The sequence below is a fragment of the Triturus cristatus genome, chromosome 4_1, assembly GCF_964204655.1.
Source record: "Triturus cristatus chromosome 4_1, aTriCri1.1, whole genome shotgun sequence".
NCBI classification, from domain to species: Eukaryota; Metazoa; Chordata; class Amphibia; order Caudata; family Salamandridae; genus Triturus; species Triturus cristatus.
Window position 1 is genome coordinate 1231523164 of NC_140585.1, and position 16132 is coordinate 1231539295.

The following is a 16132-nucleotide window of genomic DNA, read 5'->3' on the forward strand; positions in this document are numbered from 1 at the left end:
TCCTGTTGGCTGTTGGCAGGGGAAGCCCAAGCGTGCCAGGCATCCATGGGCAGAGACAAAAGTTTGGCTCTGAGGGTAACTTTCAATAAATTGCAGTGAGGTAGCTTCTCTGCTACTTGCGAAACCAAAACCCAGAATCAAGTAGTCTATAAATGATTTAGTGCCAGATGCCCCATGAACATGTGGTGCACTAAGGCTCAGTGGCGTCACTAGGGTTGGTGTCACCCAGTGCGGTAACTCATGGTGTCACCCCCTCACGACTTACCCCATGATGGACCTCCTCCGAGTCCACCAGTGCCAAATAACGGGATGCATGCCTATAGTTCTCAACCGGCTCTATTTAAATAAATAATAATGATAATACCGGCCTACTTACTTTTACACCCTTTTTGTAATGGGGGAATGAGCTACAGGTATAACTGTAGGAAATCTTAAATCAGTTGCAAGTTGCCCTGGACTGGTCGCTACCTGTATCAATTAGAAAGTAGGACATATAAGGCAATGTACTCAATCGTGGCTCAGCAAGTCAATGCAGCTGCTAAAAAGATGTGTGTGCAAATCTGAAATTCGAGTCAGTGAAAGGCGCCAGCTCAACCTTTTCTGCCTCCCAGCACGGAAAAGGGTACCACCGAGTCCAGCAATTGGGAGAGTTATTATTTACACTATATGAGGCGGGATGCCCTGGAAGCATATTTAAAAGCGAAAAGTAATTAGTCACTTCAGCACCCCTCTATTCAATGTATTTGCTTTCTTTCAGTGGAAGAGTTACTCACTTTATGTGACATTGGTTCTTGTTTCATAGGAGTTTTTTTTAGCTTTTGAAGGCGGCCGTATCTCTATGATACTTAAAATCCCTGTGTTAATGTAATAAGAAAAAGTCTGACTGTTTCAGCTGAATTTCATTGGAAATGTGTTTGCATTGATTGGTTCCCTGCTTGAAGAATTGAGCTTTCTGCACTGGATCCTATGCATAGTTTGGGAAATATAGTTGCTACTAAGCACTATAAACAAAAGCTGTTATCTAAGGTTGAAAGGCTGAGTCATTCATGCCGGGATTCAAAGAGCGACCCGCAAATCACCGCACGTGTGAGCGGAGAGTGTTTAAGTCACCCAGCCAGCTTGCCGCATGCAGTAGCTTCCCTGGCCCTTGTGCCATGCCAGAGTTTGTACTCTGCGTTCAAGCGTTGCTCCGCATGTTCAAGTGAGGGCTATTGGCTTTGACAGGGACCCCTTTCCAAGCCTGCCTGAAAGCCACTGCAGCCCGGGACCCCTGAAATCCCAGCCGGCCCTCGCCTATGCTGTACCTCGCTCTGGTTTGCGGGGAGCCGCGCTGTCTGCACCTTTGCCATTTTTTCCAAGAATTACTAGCTGTTGATCAGTCCTAGATGTTGCCAGGCCAAGGTTGGCATGTGAGCGAATTAACCAAGGAGAAGTGTATTCAAGAAAGCTTTGTTTTCTTTAAAAGAAAAAAAAGCCCACATGAAAGCCTTTTAGAAGGTGGGTGTTGGGGCCATGGGGGTAAACGGGGCGCTCTCAAGGAAAATTACGTCAACATGTACCTTCTTGGCTCCGTACCAGTGCTTCGCGTTAAGCAGACATGTTAAACATGTATAGGGGCAGAGCTGACACCTCTAAGCAGAGCTTTTAAAGGGACAGGACCGAAACTTTTCAACGAGGCTGATGTATTGAATAGGAAAGATCTGTCCAACTGATAGACTTCAGCCTTAATGAAAACCACAGTAAAATTACTTCTAACTCACAATGCATTTTTCATTGAGCACGAACGCGTAATAAAATGAAGGGTGACTTACTTATTTTTGTGCCTGTTTTTCAATGGGTCCTTCTTGTACTTAGGCCCTTTCATTCAGTTACAAGGTAAAAGCCAGAATATTATCTTTTCAAGTAAAAGTCGAGACATCCTCACCGCCTATGTTATCTTTCGTTCAGAATTACAAAGGCTTGGTTACTAACTTTCTCTATTTTAACCCCGTAGTCCAACTGGCCATATTAGATATCATTGTTGAAAAGCCGAAACATCCTTCCTTCCTCTATTGTATTTGCTTCACAATTGAAGAGGCCCGATTACTACCTTCTTCTATTCTAGCCCCGTACTCAGACTAACCACCCACACTACTTCACTTTCCCCTTTTAGGATCTATAAAAAAAAAAGTCTCCCCCCCCCCCCATGACCGCGTTCCTCATTCAGAACCTACCTCATGCAGGGAACCAGCGGTGTCTCAATTTCAAAACTTCAGTTTCTGCCTTTTGTGCAATTAAACGCCATCTCCCCATGTTGGCGCCTTAAATGCCTCCTCATTTCTCCTATGTCAATACGTGAACGTCAGGGTCATATGACCTGCATCTCTACATTTTAGCGGACTGTTAACTATTGGCACTCCGGTTTTGCAACAAAAACTTTATTAGGAGTTACATAAAACACCCGTATTGCGCCTTCCATCATCTAATTATACGTTCAACATTGTAAATAGTCTCATTTGGGAAATTATGTCACGGTGTCACCCCCATGTGATGGTGTCACCCGGTGCGGTCCGCAACCCCCGCACCCCCCTAGTGACGTCATTGCTAAGGCTGATAGAGGTGAGGTGACCCTCTTCCTACCCCACTCTGATCTCCCGGCTCAAGGTACAGGCCCAGAGGCAGGCTGGTAGCTTCACCCCATTGGCCTTCTCAGCCAAGCACATACACCAAATGTCTGAACCCTTGGCTCCTCTTGTACTGAGCAAGATTACTATTGCAAAAACCCTTCCACGGTCCTCTTCAAAAAAGAAGTTAAAGGGCTCCTGATGAAGAGATTCTTGCCTCAGTCTGGCTTCTCCATTTGTTTCCGGGGCCAAATCGCAGCTGTGTTGCCCAGCTGCCTGGCTCACGTGAATGTCTGACATTTTAAAACTGTGAATTTTTTTGTTTGTGTTTATTCTGTTTTGTTCACTTGTACCCTTCTTGATGCATAAACTGTAAAGCGCTCTGATAACCCCGGTGGTCATGTTCACGCTATATAAAACTTTCTTTTAAAAATTAATTTAACCCTTTCGGTGCCACGCCCTTTCCCCCTCCTGTGCCGGGCGTTTCCCACGTGGGTGGGTTTCATGACGAGATAGTCTCGTCATGGGCACAGCGCGACCGTGCTCCATGACGAGACTATCTCGTCATGGGCACAGAAGAGGTTAAAAAAGGGTAAAAAAAGCTTTCTCATGATGGTCTAAATCCTTCTCACTCTCACTTTTAGTGGGTGAGCAATCCAGAGCTTGGTGAATTCTACTTTACAATGATAGGAAGAGCCGACATTGAACTATCAAAAAGCAATGTCACTATGAACACTTGGCTGCCACAAGTCAGGTATACCTCCGGTAACTGTTATGGCCCCCTCCTGCTTGAAACCCAAAAGATCAGCAGGATCATGAGGCCCCCGCTTTCATGGTCTTTATTCATACTGAAAATAAAGGTCAAGCAATCGTTTGCTCTTCTGCTTCACAGGAGGTTTTTGTCCTCCCTATGTTTGCTTTAAGACACGCCAGTAAATTTCCCCACCAGATGCGGTTGTGTGATGGAACCATGTATGCGTTTATAACGCATGCTGTTTCCAAGCCGTCTCAACAAAGCAAGTCTTAACTACAAATATGACTTAACCACACATGCCTTTACAACGAATTATGTGTTGTTAAAGCATGTATGGTAAAGATATATTCGTGGTTAAGACTGGACAGGTAAGTTTTAACCCCCGACCCCTGTCCCCACCCTATTAACCCCTCACTCCTGAAAACCGACCCCCTCCCCCGAGTTCTAAAAATGTCCCTTCCTCCAGTCTTAAAAACTACCCTGCCCTCCCCAAGCCCTAAAACTACCTGAGCCCTAAAAACTACCCGCCCCCTGAGCCCAAAAAACTACCGTGCCCCACTAAGACCTAAAAAGTATTATGATCTCTACCCTCCGCCCTGAGCCCTAAAATGGCCCCAAGCCCCCACCTTGACTTCTAAAATGACCCCCTCCCTCCTAAAAAACAACCCCTTCCCTAGCCCCCTGAAAACGGCCCCAACCCGCCTTGAAAACTACCCAGACCCCACCACCCCATAAACTACCCTGAATCCCCCTGCCCTGAAAACTACCCCGACCCCCCAGCTCTGAATACTACCTGACCTTTCTGCCCTGAAAACTACCCCCCAAAACATAGAAACTAACTCCCTCCAAAACCCAGTCCCACTTACCTCACTAAGTCATGCCCTCTCCCGATCCTTCCTGCCTCTGCCAGCCAGCAACTAGACCGTGCACTGCCTTAACCACTCATATGCGTGGTTAAGGCATATGCATAGTTAAGGCAAGCGTGGTAGCACTTGCGAAGTTGGAACACGAGTGGCTCTACCGGCGTTGTTTCAACTATTTCCCACCATACGCAGTGTCCAGAGCGGGTCGTACCCTGTGGGAGCCAGTCACTTTGAGCCAGAAGCAAAAGCCCCACAGGGCTTGCCTCACCGGGTAAGTGAAAAAACAATAAGAGTAGTGGTATTTCACTGATAGCCCAAAGGCCTCCCACTTATCCTCTCATGTCTCTTCACTGCTAGAGTCAGGTTCAACAGAGACTTCTTTACCCACTAATTCTCCCAAGCCAGTTGCCTTGGCTTTAGTATTGCTAGATAGTAGATAGGGACAGTGGGAAACCCATTCATTTATTCCTTCATGCATGTCACTAATTAGATGACCTGGTATGTGGCTATCTTAAGAAAGACATATGTACTTCTGCTATTTACATGTGCTTCATAGAATTTCTTCACTTTGACATTCTGAACACTGGGTAGAAATCACATTGTGTCACCACCCACCTCAGGCCTTCGCAATGGTTTGTTTTAATTGAACAGTCAGATTAACTTGGTACACACCAATTATAAGTCAGCTGCTAGGAGCTAGCAGAGGCAAAACGCCGGCCTCGTAGTATGGCACGGGTAGAGGTGACCGGCGTATCCACATTCAGAGCCACCGTTACCCCGGAGTGTGATGCCTCATCCAGCCACATTGCATGCCAAGCCCTACTTTACACCCTACCCTGTTCAACCCGGCCATTATAGACAAACTTTATCTCAAAGTTACGGATTTGACTTGCCAATTTCGATTACCTACATTGTTCCAACATGCCATAGGATGTACGCCTTGGAGACCTGCTCTGGATATGGGAATGCCCGGAGTGAGATTTAATCAATCTCCCATGGATCTTCAAGAATGCTGCTGGAACCATAATACTTTCCAAGGCTTGGGCCCCCCCCCCTCAGGGTGAACACATTTCAGAATACCCTGTACTTTTTTTTTTAAACCTTTATTTTTGTATTTTCATAATAGCAGAAAACACAGAGGTGCATTACTCAGTTTCAGTTCTTGTACATAGTGATGAGTCACCATACAATATAACATATTTTTAGCCTATGTATCTCCAAATTCTTATTACTAATTTAATAGTCTTCTGATCTCAATTTTATCCTGATTTACAGTAGTACATTAAATGCTCCATAACAACAGAATATTAGATCACCTGTATACATTCTGTCTCCTTTGCCCTTTGTCACACCTCTTTCCATCTGTATTTGGATACATTTCTTTTGCGTAGTGACAGCATAATGAAGTCCCCCCTCCCCCATTCTCAAGCATTGTATGCAACATCCAAGAAGATCAATGGCGAGTCCCCTATAGCCCTCAGTAGTCGGCTAGTATATTTCTCATTATTCACGTGCGTGCAAGTAAGCGAGCAGTGGATCCCATATGTCCCTGGGACGACAAGAGGGCGGCAATAACTCAGCGTACGTAGTGAGCTGTTTCTTACCATGTATTAAATAATTAAGGCAATCCTTAAATTTGGGGGCACGCCCCCATCGACAGGCCACTTGCCTCTTTGCCAGCAGCAGGTCTAACGCTATAAGCCTTCTGTGCAGTGGAGGAAGCTCCTCTGTATACCCCAATATCGCAACAATGGGCGACATGAGGACTCGGCTACAGACCATCTGAGATATTGCCTCCACCACATCTCTCCAATATTTCTGTATTGATTCACACTGCCATGATAAATGCAGGAAACCAGCACCCTCTTGGCGACATCTATTGCGGCGACTGTCTTCCCATAATTTGTATCTATGTAGGCATTCTGGCGTGTAATATGCTCTTTGTATGAATTTGAAATGAATGATTCGCAACTTGCCGTAGTAGACGTAATAGCCCCGTTTGTTTGCAACAGTCCTTCCATTGTTTGTCTGTTAATGCAATACTTAAGTCTGCCTCCCATCCACTTCTTGCAGCCTGCTGTGCATATGGACGTTCCAAAGAAGCAGCATGATTTAGACGGGAAAGAATGCCCTGTCCTTTACAAATAAAAGGCAACTGTTCCTAGGGCTCCTTCTGGCTTCTCTGTGATCATTTGGGATACCTTAGTGGACTCTGCAAGGGCGCCTGTCTCCACCACTCTGGGTTCAGGGATCTAAACCCGAATCCAGTTTGATCAGCCGAGAGCAACAAAGAACACCATCTGCCCCCTTCTGAACAGTGCTTGCCAATCTTTTAGGACCGACAGACCCATGTTCACCTGAAGGGTTCTCAAAGAACCCTTCTCCACTTCCGCCTTCAAAGTTTTCATTTGAATAATTGCCAATACCATCAATAACTGCACCTGTGGTGACTCCACCCAGGCCCTTGGCCTAAGATTCTGTGTGCACCACAGTGGCTACCTGTAGGAAAGTAGGATCTGCTTTTATGGTTACCCCCACTTTTTGCTTGATGTAATGCTGTTTCTGACTGGTCTGACTGGGATCCTGCTAATCAGGACCCCAGTTTCTGTGCCTTCTCCCCTAAATTGGTTTGGTAAGTACTTAGGTACATCCCAGATTGGACACTGGTGTACACTTAACAGCCTCCTAGCATATGTTACTAAAGGTACCCAGGGCATAGGTACACCAGGGGTTCCCCATGGGCTGAAACATGCATTATGCCACCCATGGGAGATCGCTCAAATTGCAACTACAGGCCTGCCATTGCTGCATGTGTAAGCTGGTGCTAGCCCCACTTACTAAAGACATAGGTTTCCTTATATCTAAGGCCACTACACTTAAAACATATATGTCACCCCTAGAGCAGGCCTGTGAATCCTGAAGGCACGGTACTGGGTTCTAAGTGTGAGGGTGCCCCTGCATGAGCAGGAACCCCCTACGACCTACGGAGTCCATTCTCCTGAGTAGTAAGTGAGACAGCCATATGACATATAGAGGGGCACCGCGTCATTACGCAGTGACCATCTCGAAACTGGCTGTAACGAATCCTATCATGTTTGGTATCAAACATGTTGGAATCATACTCCCAAACCGTAAATGGTGTGGGAGTGTGATTCCATGCACCATAAAGCTCCTTTGGGAGGCCCTCGGTGCTCCCAGTACCAGTCTTCCAGACCCGGGCAACAAGCCAGAGCTGCTGCCGCCCAGAGACATGTTTCTGCCCTCCTGCTGCTGAGCCAAGCTCGGAAGGAGGAAGGCAGAACAATAGGCATCCTGTCACAGGGAGATGTGACCACCTCCCAGACAGGATTCAGTGTATTGGGGCAGGGTGGGAGCGCTTGCCAGTGCCGCATAGTCTACGTGCCTACTTGGTGCCCTCCATGCATAATCCAGTTCAAACCAGTTCAGGGGCTCCCACTCTGGCATGAAACTGGACAAAGGACAGGGGCGTATCCTCCCTCTTGACCAGACCCTCCTTTGGGAGGGACCCCTGAATCGTCCCAATCCTTTACTTAGGATATTTAAGGGCTTACCTGAGGGAGGGTCCCTAGATTCGTCATGGGACAAGTTTCATTTAAGACACCACTTTTTCTTCGACTGTCTGGGCAATCTGGACTTCGCTGGATTCTCTCTGGGCATCAAGGCTGCAACCGGGAAGACTCCTGCTGCTCCTGATCTCCTCGTCCTGCTCGTCTGCTGCAATGTCCGTGCCTGTGCACCATACAGGAACCTTCCAAGGCCTGTGGGCATACCAGACACCTGAAGGAATATGCCTTGAAGTGAAGGAGTCACTTCCCTGCATCCACAGGCCTGCAACTAAGCTGACCGGTCTGCTGATCCTGTGCTCCCACAGACTCTGAAAGGCTCAGCAACACAGGCAGTGGTTCTTCACATCCCTCAAGGCCTGCCCTGTCTGCTCACCAAGTTTGAGGCCAGTATCCCTCGTTGGAGCAGCAGGAACTAAACCCCTGTGCACCGCGTTGACTTGCAGTTGCAAAGGCTTGTTGAATTTCTTCTATCAAGATCTTCGGGCTCCAAGTAGCCTTCACCTCAGCATCTCCAGTGACCAAGATCTTCATCCTCACTGCATCTCTTGCATCGTTGGCTTGCATCTTTGGTGAGCTGCTCGAGGTCCTCTCAGACTCCAGTGCCTCCGGCCTGTGGGTCCTCTTGAGGGTCATCTTCATATTCTTTGTGCTTCCTGGCAGCTCAGGGCCTGCCCTGACTCTCCTCCTCGTGGTGAGTCAGCTGGACCTTGCTGGTCCCGACATTGCACCTTCTTTGCTTTCCACGTTGTTTGCAGTTGCCAAGGCTTGTTGGTGCTCCTGACAGATACTGACTCTCAACTCTCGACATCCGACGTAGGACAGCTTATGAATGGCTCCTGGTGTTCCATAGCATCGCCTGGTCCTCACAGCTGCAGATCCAAGGTCATCATCAACTCTTCTGCAGCACCGACATTGGTGGGCATTCGTCTTCCGTGAGTCCTGATCACATCCAAGTGGCATAGACTCTGTCCCCTTTGCTTTCAGGTACTCTCAACTTGAATCCACCTTTGGGTTCCACTGAACACTTTCTCCTTCTCCAGCAGCGGCATCTTCCTGAAGTCCTCCATTGGGTTCGACAGCGGTTTCCGACGCCACATCACTCCTATGTACCCGGCTCCCCTGGGCAAGGTATCCTGGTTGCTAAGGTATCCACGGGTAGGATGGATCTCCAACCTTCTGTCTTCCATGGTGTTTCTTCAGGGTCCACTGGGAAGGGTCCTCCTTCTTTAAAATTGCAACCATGACTTACCCATTGACTTTCATTGATCCCGTGTTAGTGTTCCCACTCTGCACACGGCCTCCTTGGGGCTCCTGTTACTTACCTTGGGTGGTTCCTTGGGTCCCCGGCACTTCTACGTCTTCAGGGTATAGTCTTGACTTGAGTCGTGGGTTGCATGCCACTATCCTAGTATATGGTTCGGTCTCCCCCTGGTGACCACTGTGTATTACGTGCTACTTACCTGTTTCTATTGAAAAGAATTGTGTGCATCTCCAGCTAGGAGATACCTGTATGTGTTAGTGAGTGTTATATAATAAATACATATTCATGAAATACACTGTGTGGTTCTTTTTCAACTAATCTATATCAATAAGATTATGTTCTGGTAAAACAAGCTGCTTTACACTCCTTCTGGACTAAGCCTGAAGGCTGCTCACCACAGCTACCACTTAGAGAGCTTTCTAAGGTTGTCTAAGACCACTAAAATCACCATAAGGTTTGTCTGAATTGGTGCAGGGTACCAAGCCAGCTTCTCACATTACCCTACTCATCACAGTTTAGCCCCTGTAGCTCTCAGTGCCAGCGACATCCAAGTATGAGCCTGACGATCTGGCACCATCCATTTTCAGGGGCATAGATCTGCATCTTTTGGGTCCTGTCACACACCCTCATGTTCCACCTCCCTGACAGGGAGGGCGAGACAGGCTGAAGGTAACCAGACGTGAGAATACAATGGGGTTCCACCTCAAATGGCACATGCCAGCTCTCCCCTTCATTGTGCCACAGGGTTTCAATCGGCCCTCCATTTCCGCATGTGTTGGATTCCACGGTGTAAGTTTCAAGGCATGTCAGGTGAGTAACTGACATCACCGCTGACCCCTGGCGCATTCCTCCCAACACAGTGTTGCAATGTGGTTGGGGATCAATGAGTACAACTTGCCCCCATCGACAGTTATACCCCCCGTCCCCTACCCTGCTCTGGTGCATCCCAAAAAAAGGCTGGGACTGTTGCCAGGGAAGGACGCGGAAGCAGTCAATCTGCCTCAACCCCATGGACACGACAAAGTTGCTGCCAAGGGGCTGAAACACTCTCCACTGCAGCAGAGAGCAACCTGCCACCCAGACATATTCAGAGTCGACCTGCAGCTGTTTGCAGTGCACTGCCGCAGAGGAAATGTGCAATACTGGGCTGGGTGAGCCCAGGTGGAGGTCCCAGAGAGGGTATCTGCCTTCTTAGGAGCCGGACCTTCCAACTCTGTTGGATCGACTGGGTGGACTGCACATACCCCACCCATTTCCCATCCAACAGTTTTACACCCTCTAGATCCCTCTCTTTAAAGTTCTTTTCAACTTACACTTATGGTACTTGTTGGCTATCGGTCTCACAGCTGTATTTAGACTTGGATGGAGTTTACCATCAGCTTTGGCTCCATTTCCCAAGCAACCTGAATACCTGATCAGGGCGTCCGGGGGCCGCTACTGGCCTAACAACATCTGAGGGATGAGCCTTGATCAGAAGAACTTGGACCCCTTGAGCAACACCAGAGAGTTGGTCAGTTTGCATATCTGCGGGCGCAGAAGAGGAGGGAGGAAGGCAGCGCCACCTGTGTATCGGCGATGCAGCAAGATGCTTGGCACTCCATACGGTCCCTTTCTGGGAGTCAGCCTCCACAAATCAAAGTGTCTTTCAAGTCACTCTGCCCAAGATGCCCAGCCCGCCACCACAGCGAGTGGCTGGGAAGTGGCAGCTCTACCACCGACCCTCTCGAATTCCCCAGCAGGACCACATGAATCTTCAAACCATAGCCCGGGTACGCTGGGTCAGACAACCAGGTACTTAGCAACAAGGGATGGTTGCCCCACCTGTATGTTGACCATCAGCCACCACACCAGGGCTCGCAACCCTGTGCGATAAAAACTTGCTTAGGTGGCAGCCCCCGAAGAGGGGGCTGGAGAGCATGTTTTCCCCCATGTACCGTTACAGTGACTTGCTTGACACCCACTGGGGATGCATGCTTGGAAGGCCCAGTGACGGTAGCCAGCTTCCCCTCCTGCCCCTTGAAGCAGTTCACAATGGCTACAAGGTGTACCGTATCTCCAATGGGAGAAGCCATGGCCCCAGCTCCTTTTCATCCAGGTTGCCCTGTCACACGAGATGGGCCGCTCCTTGGTCACTAAAATCTGGGCAGGGCAGGATGGGGTGGTGGAGGGCCCAAGTGGGATGTTCATTGAGGGTCCCAGACCAGGAGGGGCAGCGATTTGGTTCCCCCCTGGCCTCATGCTGGGTGAGTGTGGGCTCCACATCAGGGGAGGTGGTCCTTTGTCAGTCGAGTCCTCTGGGGTGGAGGAGCCCACCTAGTCCACGCCCAAGCTCCCAGAGGCCACATAACACTCTACCAGTCTGGGTGTATGAGGGGAGGGCTGTGCCCTGGGCCTGTGTCCCATCTGGGAGGCAACCGAGGGTTTGGGCCGGTGCCATCAGTCGCTTGGGCCGTTCTACCGTTAATGATCCTTCCACAGGTTCTCCTAAGGAAAATTTGTTACAGCTTTTACTTCCTCTAGATAGTCAAGTTGTATCAGCATCTCAGCACTCAGCCACTGCCATTGTTGACCACGCTGGGGCTGATCCGAGGACCTCACTAAACCATCCAATAAGTAGTAGTGACGGCGGTGAGTATAAAGGGCAGGGACTTAAGCAACACAAGCTTATGACCAACATTTACTGGGAATTTCTTGTTCACAGGAAACAATTCCACACCCCAATCCCTATCACGCACGGGGTTCAGCAGGTTACCCGCACCTGCTGGCAAAAGGTAGACACATGCTGAACTTTTCAGCGTAACATGCTTGCAGCCCGGACATTTAATTGCATCCCAGACCTATTCTGCTGGATGTTGTTTGTCTGAACGCCACATGTATGTCTCTGAAGATGAACACCCTCCACTGGGTGCCACAAAACTAGGTAGCCCGGAGGAATCTTGTTTGTTATTGGAATTAACCAGACAAAACTGTTTTACCAACTAAGAATGGCCATGTACCACCACCCACAGAATCGATAAAGAGCTATCAATCTGTCAATACTTTCAGTGTCAGACAGGGAGGAGTTTCTGGTGAAGAGTCACATTAAGCCGCAGGCTCCAATCCTGATCGTGCCCTTCCGTCAATTCCTATAAGTTTCAGCTTTGCAACTATACTCACCTCCTGAAACTGCTTGGTGGGTCATGGGAATAACGCAAGTGGATCCCTAGTCAGCATCGTTTATGGCCAGAATAAAGACAGTATTTGATCTTTTTCAAACCTACGACTTTCGTTCTTGATTCGTGAAAATATTATTTCACCTCTAGAGGCACAATATGAATGCCCTTGGCCATCCCTCTTAATCACGGCACGGGTACCAGTTGGCACACCCTTCTTCATGACACCAGAAGGGCGAGGTGGGCTGGCCTGGGCAGCGGGGACACCCCACAAAAGGGTCATTCCGAGCTGGTGCGGTAAGGCACTGGATGGAGAAAGGTGATGGTATGGATGTGGGAGAGATCGCCAGGCAGCATTTGGGAATAGTACCATGTGACCCCATCCACTCTGGTCAGAGCACTGGTGGGGGGGGCAAGCTTCTGGGTTGCATGGCCTTAGCTCTGTTGGGATGGGAGGCCCTAAGGGTGAGTCTCTGAGAAAGGCAGACCCTCGAGTCAGACTGTCTCAAGTGGGGTGAAAACCCTTTGCTTGGAACAACAGCTGTGACTGGTCAAGCAGTCCATCCCTAAATGGACCAAGTATGTCCAAATGATCGAAGTACAGTGCTGGCTAGCCCAAGATGCCTGCCCTGCGAGGAGAAGTCGGCTATGCGTCCCAGCCTGTGATCGAGGAAGGCAGGCTCAAAGTAAAGGGCCATCAGACAGGGTACTGAGGCAGCCTTGGAGTCAGGTCGCTGGGGCCGGATGGCTTGTGCCCTTGCAGCACCCGTAGAAAGAGACTGGACGACAATGGGGTCCGTAGTACCTTCTCCCTTCTAATATGGAGGAAAAGCTACCTGTCTTTCTTGCAAATCATGCAGACCCAGAGACAGAGGGGGACATTTGAGAACATGTATCCATTCTTCTGGATCCCTGGCTCCTATCAATGAGCAAAATGAGACCTTATTGGGACATCTAGGGCAGTGTGGCCATTTGGGCATGCCATGCATTTCTACGGAATGTGCAACAAGATGTCTGGACTTGAAGGGCAGCCAACTGGTAGCACCATGTCTTATAAATTGGATTCCGATGGCCCTTGAAGAAGCCAAAGGCGGGATTTAGTCAGCTACCGACACACGGAAACAATTGAATTGTAGACCAGGCAACTGTTACCAACGGGTTAGCGCCTCGTAGAGAGTTACTATTGAAGTAACAACTAAAGTCAGAAGATTCTGCCTCCTTATCAAAAGGCCAGACAAAATTTCGACACAGGAGTGATTTAAACCTTGGGAATCTATATTTCATCAGATTCCTTTATAACAAGAAGATGTATATCCCAAACTGACAATTTTGGATAAAGATAAACGAAAGTCTGGTCAGGTTCATTCGTCCATCATATCAATACCATACTGGATCCTACATGGACGCATGTATGAGCTAAACTGTCCCCAGAAACACAGTCCTGATGAGACCCAGTATCTAGAACGGGTCGAAACGCCGTCGACAGTATATATAGAGACAGCTTTGATTGAATTATTGTAAAAATTGTATAAAGTCTGTCCTTATAATTTTCCAATAACCTTTTTTAGTCTTTCACTTTGTCACATAATAAGTGGTTATGGTTCTTTCACTTGGGGTCACAAATCACTGTTAATGTTAGGAATATTTGTATATTTTTTTGTATATGGATAATAAGTCCGCGACATAGATATTGTATATTAAATAAACCCACCTCGGCTGAGGTTTGGTAGATTCTGAAAGGAAAAAGGTTTTGTGTGGGCTCATTGTGAATATTATTATTTGAGTGATATTGTATTGCTTACTAGGTCATTGTTTGAAATTCTTTTTCTTTATGATTAATTCAAAAGCAACGACTGATGTTGCACATGAGAGACCAATGTTTATAAATGAGTTCCTTGTGAATATTGTTTCCTGTACTGTGTACTTACCCGGTTCACAAGGACATAAGGGTTGCTCTTGTTACTTAGAATATACAAAGGCTCCCAAGGCCAGGTTCTCAAGCACAGGACTGTGGGGAGACCATCACGGAGTTCTGAACCGGGTACCTGGTACATGCTTTTTCACCCGGCCAGGCAGGGGACCTGTGAGACCCTGGGTTCTAAGTGACACGGCGGCCTAAGAAAGGGAGCGGAAGATCGGGCTCTACCACCACAAGGCCTGCTGGAACTCTGACTCAGGACCAATCAGAGCATTTCACCCGGCCAAGCAAGGTAGCCCATCCTGGGATCCAAGTGACATGATGAGCTGATGAAAGAAGCTGAGGGTCAGGGGTTTCCACCCCAGGCCAGCTGGAGCTCTAACCGATGGCCAGGTTACAGATTCTTAAAGATATCCACAGGCCAGCGGGACCCTTTTCCAGGCAGTTTGCGACACAGCAGCCTGGAGAATGGAGGTCAGGGTGGGGGCTTCAATCCCAGTGCCAAGCAGAGCTCTGACCCAGACCCCTGTCAGAGTTTTATCACCCACCCAAGCAGGGGAGCCCTCCCCATACCTGCAGCTCCCCATCCCAGGCGCTTTGTGGTATGTGTGGTCAGTGCAGGGATCCCAGCTCCGGGGGTCCTAAGCATTGACCCACCAGAGAACTGCCCATTCTTGTAATCCTGGCTCACAGAGAGACAAAAGAGGGACATTAGAGAGAATGTATCTGGCCCCTTGGAGCAATGACTGGGCTTGAAGCCTCAAATGAGCCCCTCTTGGGACTTCTAGAGCAGCTCAGAATTCTGGACACTGAGTCAAGTGAAGGAAGTTATATGTTTTGTTTATTTATTTTAAGTAGAAAACATCACCAGTGACATTGGCAACACATTTTGCACCACCCATGTAGGGATGGTAATTGAGCACCAATTATAATTTTGCATAGCCCTAATTTATATAATTCTAAAATATCACATAAACATTATTGTTTAATAATAGTAGTATCAGAATGATTTGTAAATAAGTCTGCGTATGAATGCTATCCACACAAACAACTTGTTTAAAAAGGTGTGCGAGTCACTGTTCTTCCTGAAAGTATTTTAAGGCTCTATTGTAGTGCATATTACCATTATAAATAGTTAAACTGGATTTATTTCCAAGTTCCCACATTGCCTCCTAGTTTCCTATGTGTTGTCACAATATGACTACTGGAGGGCAGTTGGTGAAACGCTGACCGAGGTGACGGACAGGGACTTACGATACACTCAGGCGGTTTGTGTCCTACACTGGTTTCCTCACACACCCAAGAACAAAAATACAAGTAGATTTATTGACATGGGCCTCCTATTAGCTAAAAGGGAGGTGACGAGACTCTGGAAGTCAAAAGCGGGCCCCACGCACGGGAGGTGGGTCAAAGAGCTGCAGAAATGGGCGGCGAGCGAAAGCACGCTTCGATATCAATTAGCAACCCGCAAGGCTGATGACAGGGCGCTAGAGGCGGCCGCGGCATGGGAGGGACTGGTGCATGCCCTGCGAAATAGTATGCTGGAGGAGGACGAGACGCCGTCCGAGCCCGAAGGGGCCCCCCGGAGCAATCCAGCCACACAAACACAGTGAATAGTTATGTACTTCTGAATGGTACCCAGTTTACGAGTGAGAGCCGGGAAAAGTCGCAGTTGCGGGAGTGAGCACGGGAGGTGGGGAGGGAGGGAGGAGAACGGGGAATGGGATGGGGGAGGGGCAGTGTTGGGGGCGAGGGACGGGGAGGGGGGGGAAAACTCTAAAGCGGAACGTAGTTACCCTACCTTGTTAGCAGCAAAAGTAAAGCTCAAACTACAGTTCAGTCTGATGATCCCTGAACATCGCTGCCCGGCCTCCGGGATGTGGGCTCATGAGCTGTGTACGGCTGTCTGAATGGCCACAGGATATGTGGCACTGGCATCAGTGATGCAGGCAAAGTAATAATGTATGCTGCTGCTATTATTGTTCTGCAATAAA

At 48.4% G+C, this 16132-nt stretch overlaps 1 pseudogene; it reads right to left on the bottom strand.

The window, feature by feature from the left end:
- Window positions 1-3175: 3175 nt before the first annotated feature.
- On the bottom strand, window positions 3176-10710 carry LOC146856473 (28S ribosomal RNA; annotated as a pseudogene).
- Between the last annotated feature and the right edge of the window lie 5422 nt (window positions 10711-16132).